Raw genomic sequence first — 14,549 nt, 5'->3', positions numbered from 1 at the left:
TATTTCCCCCATCCTTGTTGGGTAAAAAATGTTAAAATTATTTTTTAAAATATTTTTCCTTTTTCTTTTGTCTGTTATTTTTCTTTCATTTTCATCCTTGAATGCTTCTGGAGTGGCTTTACATAGCTGGATATCTTGCCAGCTTTCTTTCAACTAGCTTTAACCTCCATTGCTTCCCTCTGATTTATGAGCTGGCATGGCTCTCAGTCGTCCATCATCCCCCTTCATCAGATTCCACAGATGAGTTTATATTTGAACCTGGTGTTACCTTTGGCAGCTATCTGTGTCGAGTGAATGAGAGGTTTGCTGAGTAAGATATTTCCTTAGCTCTTTTATTTTCCTTCTTATGACAATTAATTTACATTGTATAAAGTTCAGGATAAAGATTGCTATAGTTGGTGTCAGTATCTTTTCTGCTATCCATTTCCCTGTTTAAATTTTTTAATTACTTGATTAAATCATCAGGGCAAAGTTTTATTTATGAATCATGTTTTTCTACAATATTATTCCCTTTTTTAATTATTTTTTTTTACTAATTTCAATAATAGCACTCATTGGGGACAGCTGGGTGGCTCAGTAGATGGAGAGACAGGTCAAGAGGTCCTGGGTTCAAATATGACCTCTGTGTTAGGTGGTATTTCTTTAACTATTTTGTGATACTGTAAGATTTCTGGGCAACCCTACAGACCAATGGGATATTGAGGACTCAGACTCTGCCTCCCTCCAGCCTCTCCCTCCCACTTTCAGTTAGGTTTCAGATGGAGTCCAATGGAGACTCAGGAATGAGTAAGTTGCCTGATTTTGTTTGATATATAACTCACACACTCTTGACTTATTGGAATGAGGGTTTATTTAAGGAAGGGAAGGAAGGGTGTTTGGATGGGGGGGGGGGGGGGGTTAGGGTTTCCCTGATCTTGAGTAGTCAAACAGAGAATGAAATTACAAAGACCTAGATGAAGACAGACAGGGCTAACAGGATGGAGGATCTTTGAATTCTTCTAGAAAGGAGTCAGTCACATTCAAGGGCCAAAGGAAAAGTCAGTAACTTCCAGGAGTCAGGAGAGGAAAGATTCAGCAACCTCTAGGTGCCAAGAGCCAAGAGATAAAGAAGTAAAACTTCCAGTTTGGATCTCATTTAGCTGCTTCTTCCCAAATGCTCCTTGATTGACAGCTCTGCAAACTTGCACTTCTTAGCCTCTGTTTGCAGGCTTTCCTCCATTTTACTTTTCCATACCTCAGCCACTTCCCAGCTGTGTGACCCTGGGCAAGTCACTTGACGCCCTTGCCTAGCCCTTCCTACTCTTCTGCCTTGGAACCAATACACAGCATTGATTCTAAGACAGAAGGGGAGGGTCTAAAAAATAAATAATAATCATAATAGCACTCATTAGGTGATGTGTCATTGGGCACAGACAAGTGGCTCATGTCCAAAACAGGTCTTTCTCAGTCTATTAATATATAATCTATTATCTATGTATAGCATATATAAGCTCTTTTCATTCTTCCTGCCTAAGGACGCTTTTGTTTTTAAGGAGGTTGGCTTTAATGGGCAGCAAAAGGTACGTAGCGCCACCGCCGCCTCCCTCTGCCCCCAGTTCTCCGCCATTAGCTGGAACTTCCACAGAAACAGAGCTCCCAAGCCTGAGAACTCCTTGTTAGGGATGTCTGTTTGAGCAAAAGCATCCACGAGCCTTCATCCATCTCGTGATGTTATTTTCCCTTCCTGTCTTCCCCACCAGCCTCCAGGGAATTGCTGTCTCCAGATAACAGCAAGCCAGTCTCTTTACTTAACACCTGTGGGGACTGAGTGAGAGGCCCAGGCTGTGGAGCCCAAAGTCTCATCCACCTTGAACCAATTAAACCCCGTCAATGACCACGAGAGCTCCAAACCCTTCAGCGTTCAGGGTTGAATTTCTATCACTCCTATTCCATGAACGGAAAGAATGTATTTTCCCTTTGTGCAGCGGTCAGCTATTAGCTCTCCCCTCAGTGTGGTCACTGACCCCCATGCAGAGAGAGACAGAGACAGAGACAGAGAGAGAGAGAGAGACAGAGAGGGAGAGAGAGACAGAGAGGGAGAGAGAGAGAGACACACACACAGGGAGAGAGAGACAGAGACAGAGACAGAGAGAGAGAGAGACAGAGACAGAGACAGAGACAGAGACAGACAGAGAGAGAGACAGAGACAGAGACAGAGACAGAGAGACAGAAACAGAGACAGAGACAGAGACAGAGACAGAGAGACAGAAACAGAGACAGAGACAAAGAGACAGAGACAGAGGGGGGGAGGGAGACAGAGAGATGGAGAGAGAGACAGAGAGATGGAGACAGAGACAAAAAGAGACAGAGACAGAGACAGAGGGAGAGAGAGACAAAGAGACAGAGACAGAGGGAGAGAGAGACAAAGAGAGACAGAGACAGAGGGAGAGGGAGAGAGAGACAGAGACAGAGAGAGACAGAGACAGAGACAGAGACAGACAGAGAGAGAGACAGACAGAGACAGAGAGACAGAGACAGAGACAGAGAGACAGAGACGGGGGGGGATTCAGAGAGATGGAGAGAGAGAGAGAGAGATGGAGACAGAGACAAAGAGAGACAGAGACAGAGAGAGAGGGAGAGAGAGACAAAGAGAGACAGAGACAAAGAGAGACAGAGACAGAGACAGAGACAGAGAGACATAAACAGAGACAGAGACAGAGAGACAGAGACAGAGGGGGGAGGGAGACAGAGAGATGGAGAGAGAGACAGAGAGATGGAGACAGAGACAAAGAGAGACAGAGACAGAGACAGAGGGAGAGAGAGACAAAGAGAGACAGAGACAGAGAGACAGAAACAGAGACAGAGACAGAGAGACAGAGACAGAGGGGGGAGGGAGACAGAGAGATGGAGAGAGAGACAGAGAGATGGAGACAGAGACAAAGAGACAGAGACAGAGGGAGAGAGAGACAAAGAGAGACAGAGACAGAGGGAGAGGGAGAGAGAGACAAAGAGAGACAGAGACAGAGACAGAGACAGAGAGACAGGAACAGAGACAGAGAGACAGAGACAGAGGGGGAGGGAGACAGAGAGATGGAGAGAGAGACAGAGAGATGGAGACAGAGACAAAGAGAGACAGAGACAGAGACAGAGGGAGAGACAAAGAGAGACAGAGACAGAGACAGAGAGAGAGGGAGAGAGAGACAAAGAGAGACAGAGACAGAGAGACAGAAACAGAGACAGAGACAGAGAGAGACAGAGGGGGGAGGGAGACAGAGAGATGGAGACAGAGACAAAGAGAGAGACAGAGACAGAGAGAGAGGGAGAGAGAGACGGAGAGAGACAGAGAGATGGAGACAGAGACAAAGAGAGAGACAGAGACAGAGAGAGAGGGAGAGAGAGAAGTCGGGGCCATTAAAATGTGGCTTGGCCTCTACGGTGATTGATTGCTCTGTTCATTAACTTAAGTTCTGTATGGAATCAGCATGAATCATCCTGGGGACCCCTGACAACTTCCCCCAGGAAGGAAGCGCCCAAGCAGGTTTTCATGTTGAAAATCTCTCTTTTCTCAGTGGAAAGTTTCTTCATTCAGCAGAATGGGGGCTCTCGGGCCAGGGACGGCTCTGTATTTGTCTTTGCACTCCTAGCCTTGGTCCCGCACGCACAATTCCAGTTAGTTCAGGCCCTCGTCACCTCTCATAGTGAGAGCCGCAGCTGTCCCTTTGCCCATTTTCTCCCACTTCCGTCCACCCTGCACACAGCTATCAGTCATTGCTGCCCAGGTCATTCCCCCCCTCCCTCATTAGCTCCAGGGGCTTCCTATTGCCTATCTGAGAGCCAAGCGCCCAACCTTCCTGCCTCGCGGAATAGGATCTCCCTTCCTCCATTCTAGAAGGCTTTCTGTTCCTCACGCACGGCCTCCTGTCTCCCACTCAGTGCCTTCGCATGGGCCATCCCTGTACCGAGATCCTCACCAGTGCCCGGAGACCTCCATTCTTCCTTTCAGAGGCAGCCACAATGAGTTCCAATAATTGGGAAAAATAGATGAAGGAAGAAGGCTACTAGATGCCTTTTAGGAAGAGAAAAAACAGAGAAAGAAAACTAGACCAGTCTCCCTAGTGAATATTGATGCAAAAATCTGAATAAAGCCCTATCAAGGAGATGGCAGCAATATAGCACAAAGAGCAGAGGTTCTTGTCAGGTGGGTTTTATTCCAGGAATGGAGGATGGTCCAATATTAGGAAAACTATCAGCATCATTGACCATATCGATAACAAAAACAATGGAAATCTCATATGATTATGTCAATCAATGCAGAAAAAGCTTTGGACAAATTACAACTTCTATTCCTTATTAAAAAATTAGAGAACAGGGACAGCTGGATAGCTCAGTGGATAGAGAGCCAGGTCTAGAGAGGGGAGGTCCTGGGTTCAAATCTGGACTCAGACACTTCCCAGCTGTGTGACCCTGGGCAAGTCACTTGACCCCCATTGCCTAGGCCTTACCACTCTTCTGCCTTGGGGCCAACACACAGTATTGACTCCAAGGCAGAAGGTAAGGGTTTTAAAAAAAAATTAAAGAACAATGAAATAAATGGAACGCTCCTTAAAATGATGAGGGGCATCTATCTTAAAACATTAGTAAGCATTATCTGTGTTGGAAGCATTCCCAGGTCAGTCAGAGATAAAGCAAAGATTCCCAGGATCGTCACTGCCATCCAGTTTGAACTGGAAATGTTTGATGTAGCAATAAGATAAGAAAAAGGAATTGAGGGAATTAGAAGAGGCAATGAGGAAACTCTCTTTGCAAAGGAAATAATGATAATACTCAGAGAATCCCAGAAAATCAACTAAAAACTAATTAAGACAATTAACAATTTTAGCAAAGTTGCAGGATATAAAATCAACCCTCAGAAATCCTCAGCAGTATCTCTGACAACAGCCTCATTTCTTGAACATAGAGAGAACAGAGGCAAACTTGAGTTCTTCCCCATCTGATAAATGGTCAAAGGCAGATGCAGACATCAAAGATATCTGCAGGCATGTGAAAACTGCTCCAAATCACTATTGTTTAGAGAAATGCAAATCAAACAGCCCTGAGATATCACCTGACACCTATCAGATGGACCAAAGTAACAAAAAAGGGAAATGATAAAACAGAATGTGGGGAAAGTGGAACACTAATACCCTGCTGGGGAAGGCATGAACTGATACACGCATTCTAGAGAGCAATTTGGAGCTATGGCAGAAAGGCTATAAAACTGCCCATAGCCTGCGACCCAGCAATGCCACGACTACGTCCATGTCCCAAAGAGATCACAGATGGGGGAAAGGACCCACTTGTTGAGAGCTGCTGTCTTTGTGGTGGCAAAAAATTGGACACTGAAGAGATGTCCATCCATTGGGGAATGGCTGAACAAGCTGTGGTGTGCGGCTGTAAGGGAATACGTCACACCATAAGACATGATGCAAGGGATGATTTCAGAACGTTAGACTTGGATGAACTGATGCAAAGCGAGGTGAGCAGAACCAGAGAACGTCGTACACAGTAACAGCCGCAATGGACGATGATCAGCTGTGAAGGATGAAACTTATCAGCAATGGCAAAACCCAAGAGAACTCCAGGGGACCCCTGATGAAAAGTGCTCTCCGCAGTCATGGGAGGGAACGTCAGAGAGTGGATGCAGATCAAACCAGGCCATTTCTTGTCTTATTTCTCTCATTTTTTTCTTACATGTGCAATTTATCTCTTCTTTCTCAACATGAGGAATCGGAAAATTTGTATTGCGTGACTACAATGGAATGACCCATATCAGATTGTTTGCTGCCTGGGGAAAGGGAGGGGATGGAGGGAGGGAGACAATATGGATTGCAGAAAGTTAGAAAGCGATTGTCAAAAAATTGTTCCTACATGGAACAGGAAGGAAGGAAGGAAGGAAGGAAGGAAGGAAGGAAGGAAGGAAGGAAGGAAGGAAGGAAGGAAGGAAGGAAGGAAGGAAGGAAGGAAGGAAGGAAGGAAGGAAGGAAGGAAGGAAGGAAGGAAGGAAGGAAGGAAGGAAGAAGGAAAAGAAGAAGGAAGGAAGGAAAGAAAAGAAGAAGGAAGGAAGGAAGGAAGGAAGGAAGGAAGGAAGGAAGGAAGGAAGGAAGGAAGGAAGGAAGGAAGGAAGGAAGGAAGGAAGGAAGGAAGGAAGGAAGGAAGGAAGGAAGGAAGGAAGGAAGGAAGGAAGGAAGGAAGGGAGTTAAATTTTTAAAACAATATAGCTCAAGCACTACCTTCCTAAAGCCCCCAAGAGCTTTTACCCTTCCTCTCCAGCTACCCAGAATTGAATTGCTTTGTATTTCTTCCCTTCATAATTATGCTCTGTCCGCTGATATATGCACCTGTTTCCTGTAGACTAATCTCCTTGAAAGTGGGACTGATTTGGGGGTTCCTAAGTCCAGCACCTGGTACAGGGCTTCACCCAGAGAAGACACTAAAGAAAAAGGCTCGTTGGTAGGCTGATGGGTCCAACTGTCAGGAGCAGAGCCAAAAAGACACCAGAAAGGCTGTGGCCTCCCTCTGCCTCTCACAGGCATTTCTGATAGGTCAGGCACCTTCTTGCCTCCTAATCAGTGATAGATACACTTTCATTCCCTAGAGAAAGATTAATCAGCCCAAATGGAAAAGTCAGGTGTGGAAATTCCATTTTCCATCTTTCCCCAGGGCGGACTCTAAGGGTTATGGAGGCCAGGCAGAGAGCTCCAGAGAGGGCTATGGCCTGGGACCTGGGCTCCCGGACTTCTGTTTGGGGATTTCTCTTTTGTCTCCTTTTCCATTTGCTCACATTCTCCCAACAGCCATAAAGAAATACTGATTAAGCTGCCAGGCTCCAATTAGGTGAAGAGGAGAACCCTGAGCACCCACCAGCAGGAGGAAGGGGAAGAGAAGAAACCCATTCCCTTCCTAGAGTCAGCGGCCAGGGAGCTGGGTTCTGATTCTGACACCCTTGAGCCATCCCTGGCTGCAGGCAACGAAGCAGAGAATAGCATCTGCTGGTGGGAGGGCAGCCCCCAGAGCCTCCGTCTGTGAAGAAGCTCAAGTCCACCGAGCAGGGATGCTCCCATCACGGAGCTGTGACTGGGATCAGGTCAGAGAGCATCTGAGGGGGGCACACTCGTGTCGTTAGCATGCCAGGCTTCCTCCTACAACCACGCAGCCTTCAAGATGCAGGGATCATCTCTGTGTACAACTCTCCCTTCCAGTGGTCAAGGTGTGCCCACCTTTTCTGAGCACTAGAACCCATAGCCTGGCACAGACCAGAGGCAGTAAAGTGCTGGGAGGGTGACAGTCCTAGACCCAGGCAGAGCTGGTTCCACACCTGCCTCTGACAGTTACCAGGGGAAATGACATCACCTCTGAGCCTCAGTTTCCTCATCTGTAGTATTTGTTTTCATTCGCCTTTAACTGCTTAACAACCATAATCATGCTTAAACCACTTGGTCTCATCTCTAGGTCTGACTCTCAATCACAGTATAGATTCTAAAACAGAAAGCCAGCATGTCAAAAACCCCTTAATAATAGAACTTAATCCTGATTGACTGATGGAGTCAGGGCTTCACCATGATGACATATTAGGTCCCTATTCCGGACATGGCTAAGCCCTAGAGCTTCCCAGGAAAAAATGGCAGGGTCCCTGCCCTCCAGAAGCGTGCTGGTGGTGTTCAGTCCTATTATCAACTATTGGTAACAGGCATGAATAGACAGCCTACGACCAAAGGCAAGAGGCGCCCAGAGGAATTGGGGAAATATCTAAGAGCTCACTGGGTAGCACAGAGAGTAGGAGACACATAGGGGAGAGGCCATGTCTGGCTGTCAAGGAAGATGGGCACCAAGTTGGGGAGGGGCTTCAGGTCAGGGCTAAGTTAAACACATGCACAGCCCTCGGCCCCATCCTGAAGGAGCTGATCCCACCGACTAGTCGGCTTCATGTCCAAAAGGAAACAGACAAATCAGAACCAGAAATGAATGGCCGCAGCAGTGACTGGAAGGCAGCCTCCCCTTCCGCTCCCTACATTTCCCAAATATTCATAAGGCTGTGGTCAGAGTTGAGGCTCAGGTATAACCCATCAGCCATCGGCAAGTGGGAGGCACGTTGTTATTTGATCCAAATGAATCTGCACCGGGCAGGAATTGGAGATGGAGAACAATCCATCTTCATTGCCTACACCATGGGATGGGGCACTCATTGAATGGGGCGCTCATTGGACGGGAGTAACGTGATGCATGAGAAACTCCTTTTGATGTAAGAGGGGGCTGTCAGATGGTGCTGGTGTGCCTGGGGGACAAAGATGGGCAGCTGGGATCTGGCCAATTGCACTTTCATTTGTCTCAATAGTATTGAGGGGGTCTAAGATGACTCTCTCATAACATGCCCCCATGTTGATGGTTTCTCCATCTAGTAACCTCTCATCCTCTCCCTCCCCCCCCCTCCCTCCCCCACCTCTCTCTCTGTCTCTCTGATTCTGTCTATCTCTGCCTCTATCTGTCTCTGTACAAGACAGAAACAGGATAAATTGGGGGTAGACCCAGAGAAAAGAGACTAAATTTAAAGGATTTGATTCCCCTTCTTCAATCCTGTCTCTGACAGTGAGAAGCACTCACAACCTCGACCCTATGAGCTGTCTCTGTATGCAGTGGAGGTGATGAGCCCTGTCGACACTGAATCCAGAAACCCCAAACTTGTAACCTAGTAAGATCTGATGAACCCCAAGTTTTAGGACTAGCCTGTAGGTTGGAGACCCCAAAGTTTGCACTTGTTCCCTGTTCTCAGGCTAGCAGTTTCAGACTGAATAATGGACCCAGAGGTAAATAACTCACCTTCCTTCCAAGAATGGAACTTGGGACCTTCAGCTTTTGAGACTGATGCACTGCCTACTGTGCTAAAGAATCACTTGGCTTGGGTTTAGCCTCCACCTCAAGTGGATTGTATTTATTCCCTTCAGGATGGATTATCACAGGAACAGGGAACAAGTGCAAACTTTGGGGTCTCCAACTTACAAGCTAGTCCTAAAACTTGGGGTTCATCAGATCTTACTATGTTACAAGTTTGGGGTTTCTAGATTCCATATTGATAGCCCTTTGGAATGGCATCCCAGACCTTCTCGTCCCCTTCCTTTCTCTATCCCCATTGTTGCTACAGGGAAGGCCATGGTGAAGAGTGGGGAGCAGTGGGTACAAGTCCATTAGTTTGGTATCCATTAGAGAGATTCCCAGGCCCATTGCTTAGGGTCTGAAAAATGACTGTCCTCTATCACCCCCTCCAACTACCCCACCCCCACCTTTCCCCTCCAACCCTCTAGCATTCCAGTCTGAGGGCTTTTTTCTTTAATTCTTTACAAAGCTTTACAAGCACTAATCCTTGCTGATGGGATAGAAAGTTGAATGATAAATGAATGGGTAGATGGGTGGATGGATGGATGGATGTGTGAATGGGTGGGTGGACAATGGACAGGCAGTCAGATAGATGGATGGATGGATGGATGGATGGATGGATGGATGGATGGGTGGATGGATGGAGAGATGAGTGAGTGAATGGATGGATAGATGTGTGGATGGGTGAGCGGACAATGAACAGTCAGATGGATGGATGGATAGATGGATGGATGGATGGATGGATGGATGGATGGATTGATGAATGAATACACGAATCAGTGAATGAATGAAATGAATGATGATTCTCTCATCTGCCCAGAGAATGTAGATGTGGAGATCAAATTGAAGCCTCTCAGAAGGTTATTTTCTGAGACTTCAATTTCTTCAAGAAGCTTTTGAAGCAGGGGATCTCTGTGGCCCCTCTAATCCTTGTTATCTCCTGTTTAAATGAAGGGGCTAAAGGAGGAAGAGATTAAGGGGCTATTCTGATTCCCTTGGGTTTTTGCTTACAGAGTAAACAAGGAGAGATTTCTATCACCATCCAGGGCATTCATTAATTCCTAGCCTCCTGTCACAAAATATTTTTTGAAACTAATCTGGAGAGAAGGATCCCATGGGTAATAGTGTTCCTTTAACCTTTGTGCTCAGGGCTCAGTCTGTTGTAAGAAAAAGAGGAACATGCTGGTCCAAGAAACCCCAGAAAAAAATTTCAGAGTGACTCATTTCCTCTCCCTGCCCCCATATTGTTTAATGCATCCTCCAGTTATTTCCTCAGAGCACAGAATCCTGGTTCTAGGGCTAGAAGACCCCTTCTTTTAAAAAGGAGAAATTGGATTATGCAGGTAGTGAGTGTTTCTCTACCTGGGGGTCTGGCCTCAACCTTTCCTTGCATTTGCTCACAGGTCACAGGTTCTGAGGGAGGGTCTATTGATAGGACACCCCTTCCATATTTGCACAAATATTTGGTCCTCACTAGAGGCATGATTCCTTGGGCTGAGGGAGTCTCAGGATACTACCATTGCCCTACCTTGATATTTATTACCTGTTTGACTCTGGGCAGTTCCTTAGCTTCTCTGGGCCCCCAATTCCTTTTCTATCCATCTCCAATGGCCCTCAAGATCGATTCTGACTTTAGAATTATAATCCATTATTTGACAAGGGAAGAAATCAAGACCGAGAGAGGTTGCATAAGTATCAGAGCCAGAATATGAATCCCAATCCTTAACTCCAGATCAAGCACCCACACTGCCCTCATTGACTTCTGAGTGTGTGCCAGTGATATCATGTTCCCAAGAAAAGGGAGCTTTTGGTTACAAGACTCATGACTTAGCATGAGTGAAGGAAGTGAAGGGAGTGAAGGAAGCCTCTGAGGAGCCATTGGGCAGAGGTGGTCTTGGATGAGGTCTTAGGAAGGTCCCTCTGTCCCCTGAGGTGGCTATTTATGTCTTGAGGATGGATTTGAACTCTGACTCCTATAGCTCTTCAAGGTTTCTTCCAACTACCAAGAAAGAGTGGAGAGGGTAAAGATTAGTGCCTGTATTTTACAATGGGAGAGGCTGAGGCACAGAGAAGGGGAGAGTTTACCTAGGACACACAGCCATGAGAGTCAGAATTTGAAGCCAGATCTCTGAGACCTTTCCCTTTCTCCTCTCCAGGTTGCTTCTCTCCAAGAGTTAGGGAAAGGGAAAACTCCTAGAGGCTGAGATATTGTCTTCATCTTCTTTGTATAATCTAGACGCTTGCTACTGCCATAATCACACAATCATCTACTTAGAACTGGAAATAATTGTAAAGACCAAGACCCAAGTCTAGCCCCGTCATGTTATGGAGGAGGTTGCTAAAACACAGAAAAGTTAAATGACTCACCCAGAGTCACCCAGCTAACAAGGAAGTTTCTAAGGTTGGTTTAGACTGTCAACATGGAATCTAGAAACCCCAAACCTGTAACCCAGTAAGATCTGATGAACTCCAAGTTTTAGGACTAGTTTGTAGGTTGGAGACCCCAAAGTTTGTACTTGTTCCCCATTCCTGTGAGAATCCACCCTGGGGGGAATCTCAGGCTAGCAGTTTCTGACTGAATAATGGACCCTATTGTATCAGGGACCCTTTCAGAAGAAGACCCACACCTGGGCAGGGACACACCTTTTTAGTATCCGCTGTAAGCAGCCCCTTCCCTGACACCCTAGCCTCTACCTATGATTCTTTCCCAAGCTTGATTATATTCTGTCAGTATAGTTTGAACACTGCCATTTCCTTGTAACCATTGTAATGTCAATCAATCATCTTTTCCTGCCCCTGCATCCCCCCAAATGGTATATAGGTTCCCAAAATTCTTTTGTTCCTTGGACTGATCATCTATCTTGGTGGTACTCCCAGGTATAATGTCCCCAGAGTTCAGGGTGTAAACCCTGTAAAAGTTGTGGCACCAGACTGAGTAAAGGGCCAAATATTGGACTTATCTCTATCCTGATTAAACAGTGGTTTTGCTGACTACTTTGGTAGTTCTGTGTTATTTCCAAGTTAACAAGACTAAGGCTCCAATGTCCCATCCCCTATATCACATTCCCTCTAAGGAACAAGACCATAGATCTTGTGTAGTAACAGGAATTAGATCACAGGTCATCTGGATTCAAATCCAATTTCCTTTTCCAATGTCTAAGAACCCAGTAACAAGAAAAATATGTGAAGTATTGTACAGATGAGCTCATTTCACCTTCAGAACAACTCTATGAGGTAGGTGCTTTTTATTATTCCCATTTTGCAGTTGAGGAAACTGAGGCATGGAGTGGTTTAGTGACTTGCCCAGGATGACTCAGTTTATGTCTGAGATGGGATTTGGACCTCTGTCCACCATGCCACTTAGCTGCCATATATTTGATTCCTGTGTGAGCATGATCAATCTTCCTGACTCAGTTTCCTTCTCTATAAAATCAGATGAGTTTTAGGAGTCTTTCCAGCGCATATATTTCATCAATCTCTGTGTGGGTTGGGATGGGCATGTGTTATAGATGAGGTTGCTAAGACCCAGAACAGTTCAGTGGCTTGTGTTGGGGTGTGCTCTGTGGAGAGAGACAATGTGCCATCAAGGGCCATGGAGAAGGGAAAGCCTTCCTCTCTTCAGTCCAACTAATGTGCATTAAGCAACTACAGGGTGAGCCGCCCTGGAGACACAACAGTTCTACTTTCTGGTCATACATTTAGAGTTTGGAGGAGCTCCAGAATAATTTAGTTAAAAGAAGCTGCTCGTGTTACACATTGAGATGCTTATGAGGCCAGAAACACCATCCATTCTGTATGAGAATTAGCCTGCATGCGAAGAGGGGATAACTATTGGTAGGAAGGTCCTAAGTCCCCTGGGAGAGAGCAAGAGGCCAAGGACAGTGGCAGAGTAGCCAGTAGAAAGTGGAGTCGAGAATTTGGAGTTCCAGCTTCAACCCAGCCACTTAGTAACTGTAAGACCTGGTGCCAATCATCAAATTCCCCTGGGCCTCAGTTTCTTCATTTGTAAAATAAGGATTGGACCAGATGTCTCTAGAGTCTAAGGTCTTTGAGAAACTCAAAAACCTCAGATTCTATGCTCAGATGGTGATGATCTTGTGATGGAACCATGAGAGGATTGATTGAAAGGAACTGAGGGAGTTTAGCCTGGAAAGGGGAAGACCCAGGAAAGACAGGAGGGCTGCCCTCATGAGTATGTGAAAGAGCAATTAAATGGGAAGCTGCAAAGAGGCAGAGGCTTGATGTCAGGAAAATGTCCCAATAATTAGAGCTGTCCCACAGGGAAATGGGCAGCCCGTGGGGCAGGGAGTCCACCAGAAGCTGGTCAAGGATTTTGTAGACAACATTGATGGCTAAGAAAGGGCTGCACTGGATGGCCACTGGGCCGCTGAGGTCACAGCAGCTGTGAGAGTCTGCAATTCTCTTTTCCTTGGAGTCCTTTTGCTGCTCAGAGTTTTGTGTAAAAAGGTTTGAATGTTTCGGTTTCTTATTGAATCCTCCCTACTGAGAGGCTAATTTTAGAGACAAGAATTCACATTTTTGAGGAATCTTTTTTTTTTTTAAAGAAGGAACCCTGAGCTTTCCCCCTCCAACAAAGAGTCCTCCCTGATTTGAGGTCCCAGGACACAAACCACCCCATCCCCCCAGTTAAAATCTAAGACTTTCTAAACTGTTGTAATTCCATCCAAGTAGGAAGGAAAATGGGAAGGGTTGCTAGTAATCCCTCTAGGTCTTGGGAAGGAAGTTGTTGGGGCTAAATGCAAACACATTCTACCCCAGGGAGGATTAGACAAAGGCGTCTTCCTTAATCCCCTTCACTCCTAGGGAGAGAGCTGCCCTCGGTGCTGAACTCTTGGATTTTAAAATGTAGATGTTTTATTGAAAATTTAGCACCGAACACTAATCCACCCAACTAGTTTTGTGGAGTATTCCCATTTAAATGAATTGGTTTATAATATCTTTCAGCCCATGAAGTCAGGGAAAGGAGCTCTCTTGGCAAGAAGGGGATGCTCTTGGTGTTTATTTTGTTCTGATTTGACCAAGAATTTCAAAACAACAACACACCCACAATGTACTCAAACTCCCCCCCCCTACACACACACACACACACACACACACACACACACACACACACACACACGTCCCTCCACCTCATTCCACAAGGCCCCCTAGAGTCCTTCCCAATCAATAGCAAGTTAAAGTCAGTTATAAAAAATAAATGAGAAAACAGCCATCCTTAAACACTTTTTAAGGTCCAATAAAACAATTAACTTCTACACCTCATTTTAGAAATCCCAAAGGCTGGAGGGCTGATTTCTCCTCTTGAACCTCACTCTTTTCAAGGTCACAGACAGCTCAGAAAAGAATTAGTTTAGTAAAGAAAGGAGAAGAGAAGCCCTTTCTATTAAGAGAACAAGGTTGGGAATACAGGAACTGCTGAAGGGTGATTTCCCAGGATTCTGTCTCACCATTGGAGATAAACTCTGGCCCCACCCAGGGGGAGACCATCTCAGGATCAAAAATAAATGAACCAGAAGTTGGTGTTTAATTGGCCCTTTTGCCACTCTGGAGGAAGAGGCAAGATATTTATAGAATTTAATTATTGTGAAGAGTTGCTTAGTAGGGGAGCTAGGTGGCACAGTGATAGAGCACCAGGCCTGGAG

The sequence above is a fragment of the Monodelphis domestica genome, chromosome 1 (assembly GCF_027887165.1).
Source record: "Monodelphis domestica isolate mMonDom1 chromosome 1, mMonDom1.pri, whole genome shotgun sequence".
NCBI classification, from domain to species: domain Eukaryota; kingdom Metazoa; phylum Chordata; class Mammalia; order Didelphimorphia; family Didelphidae; genus Monodelphis; species Monodelphis domestica.
This window is presented reverse-complemented; position numbering follows the sequence as displayed.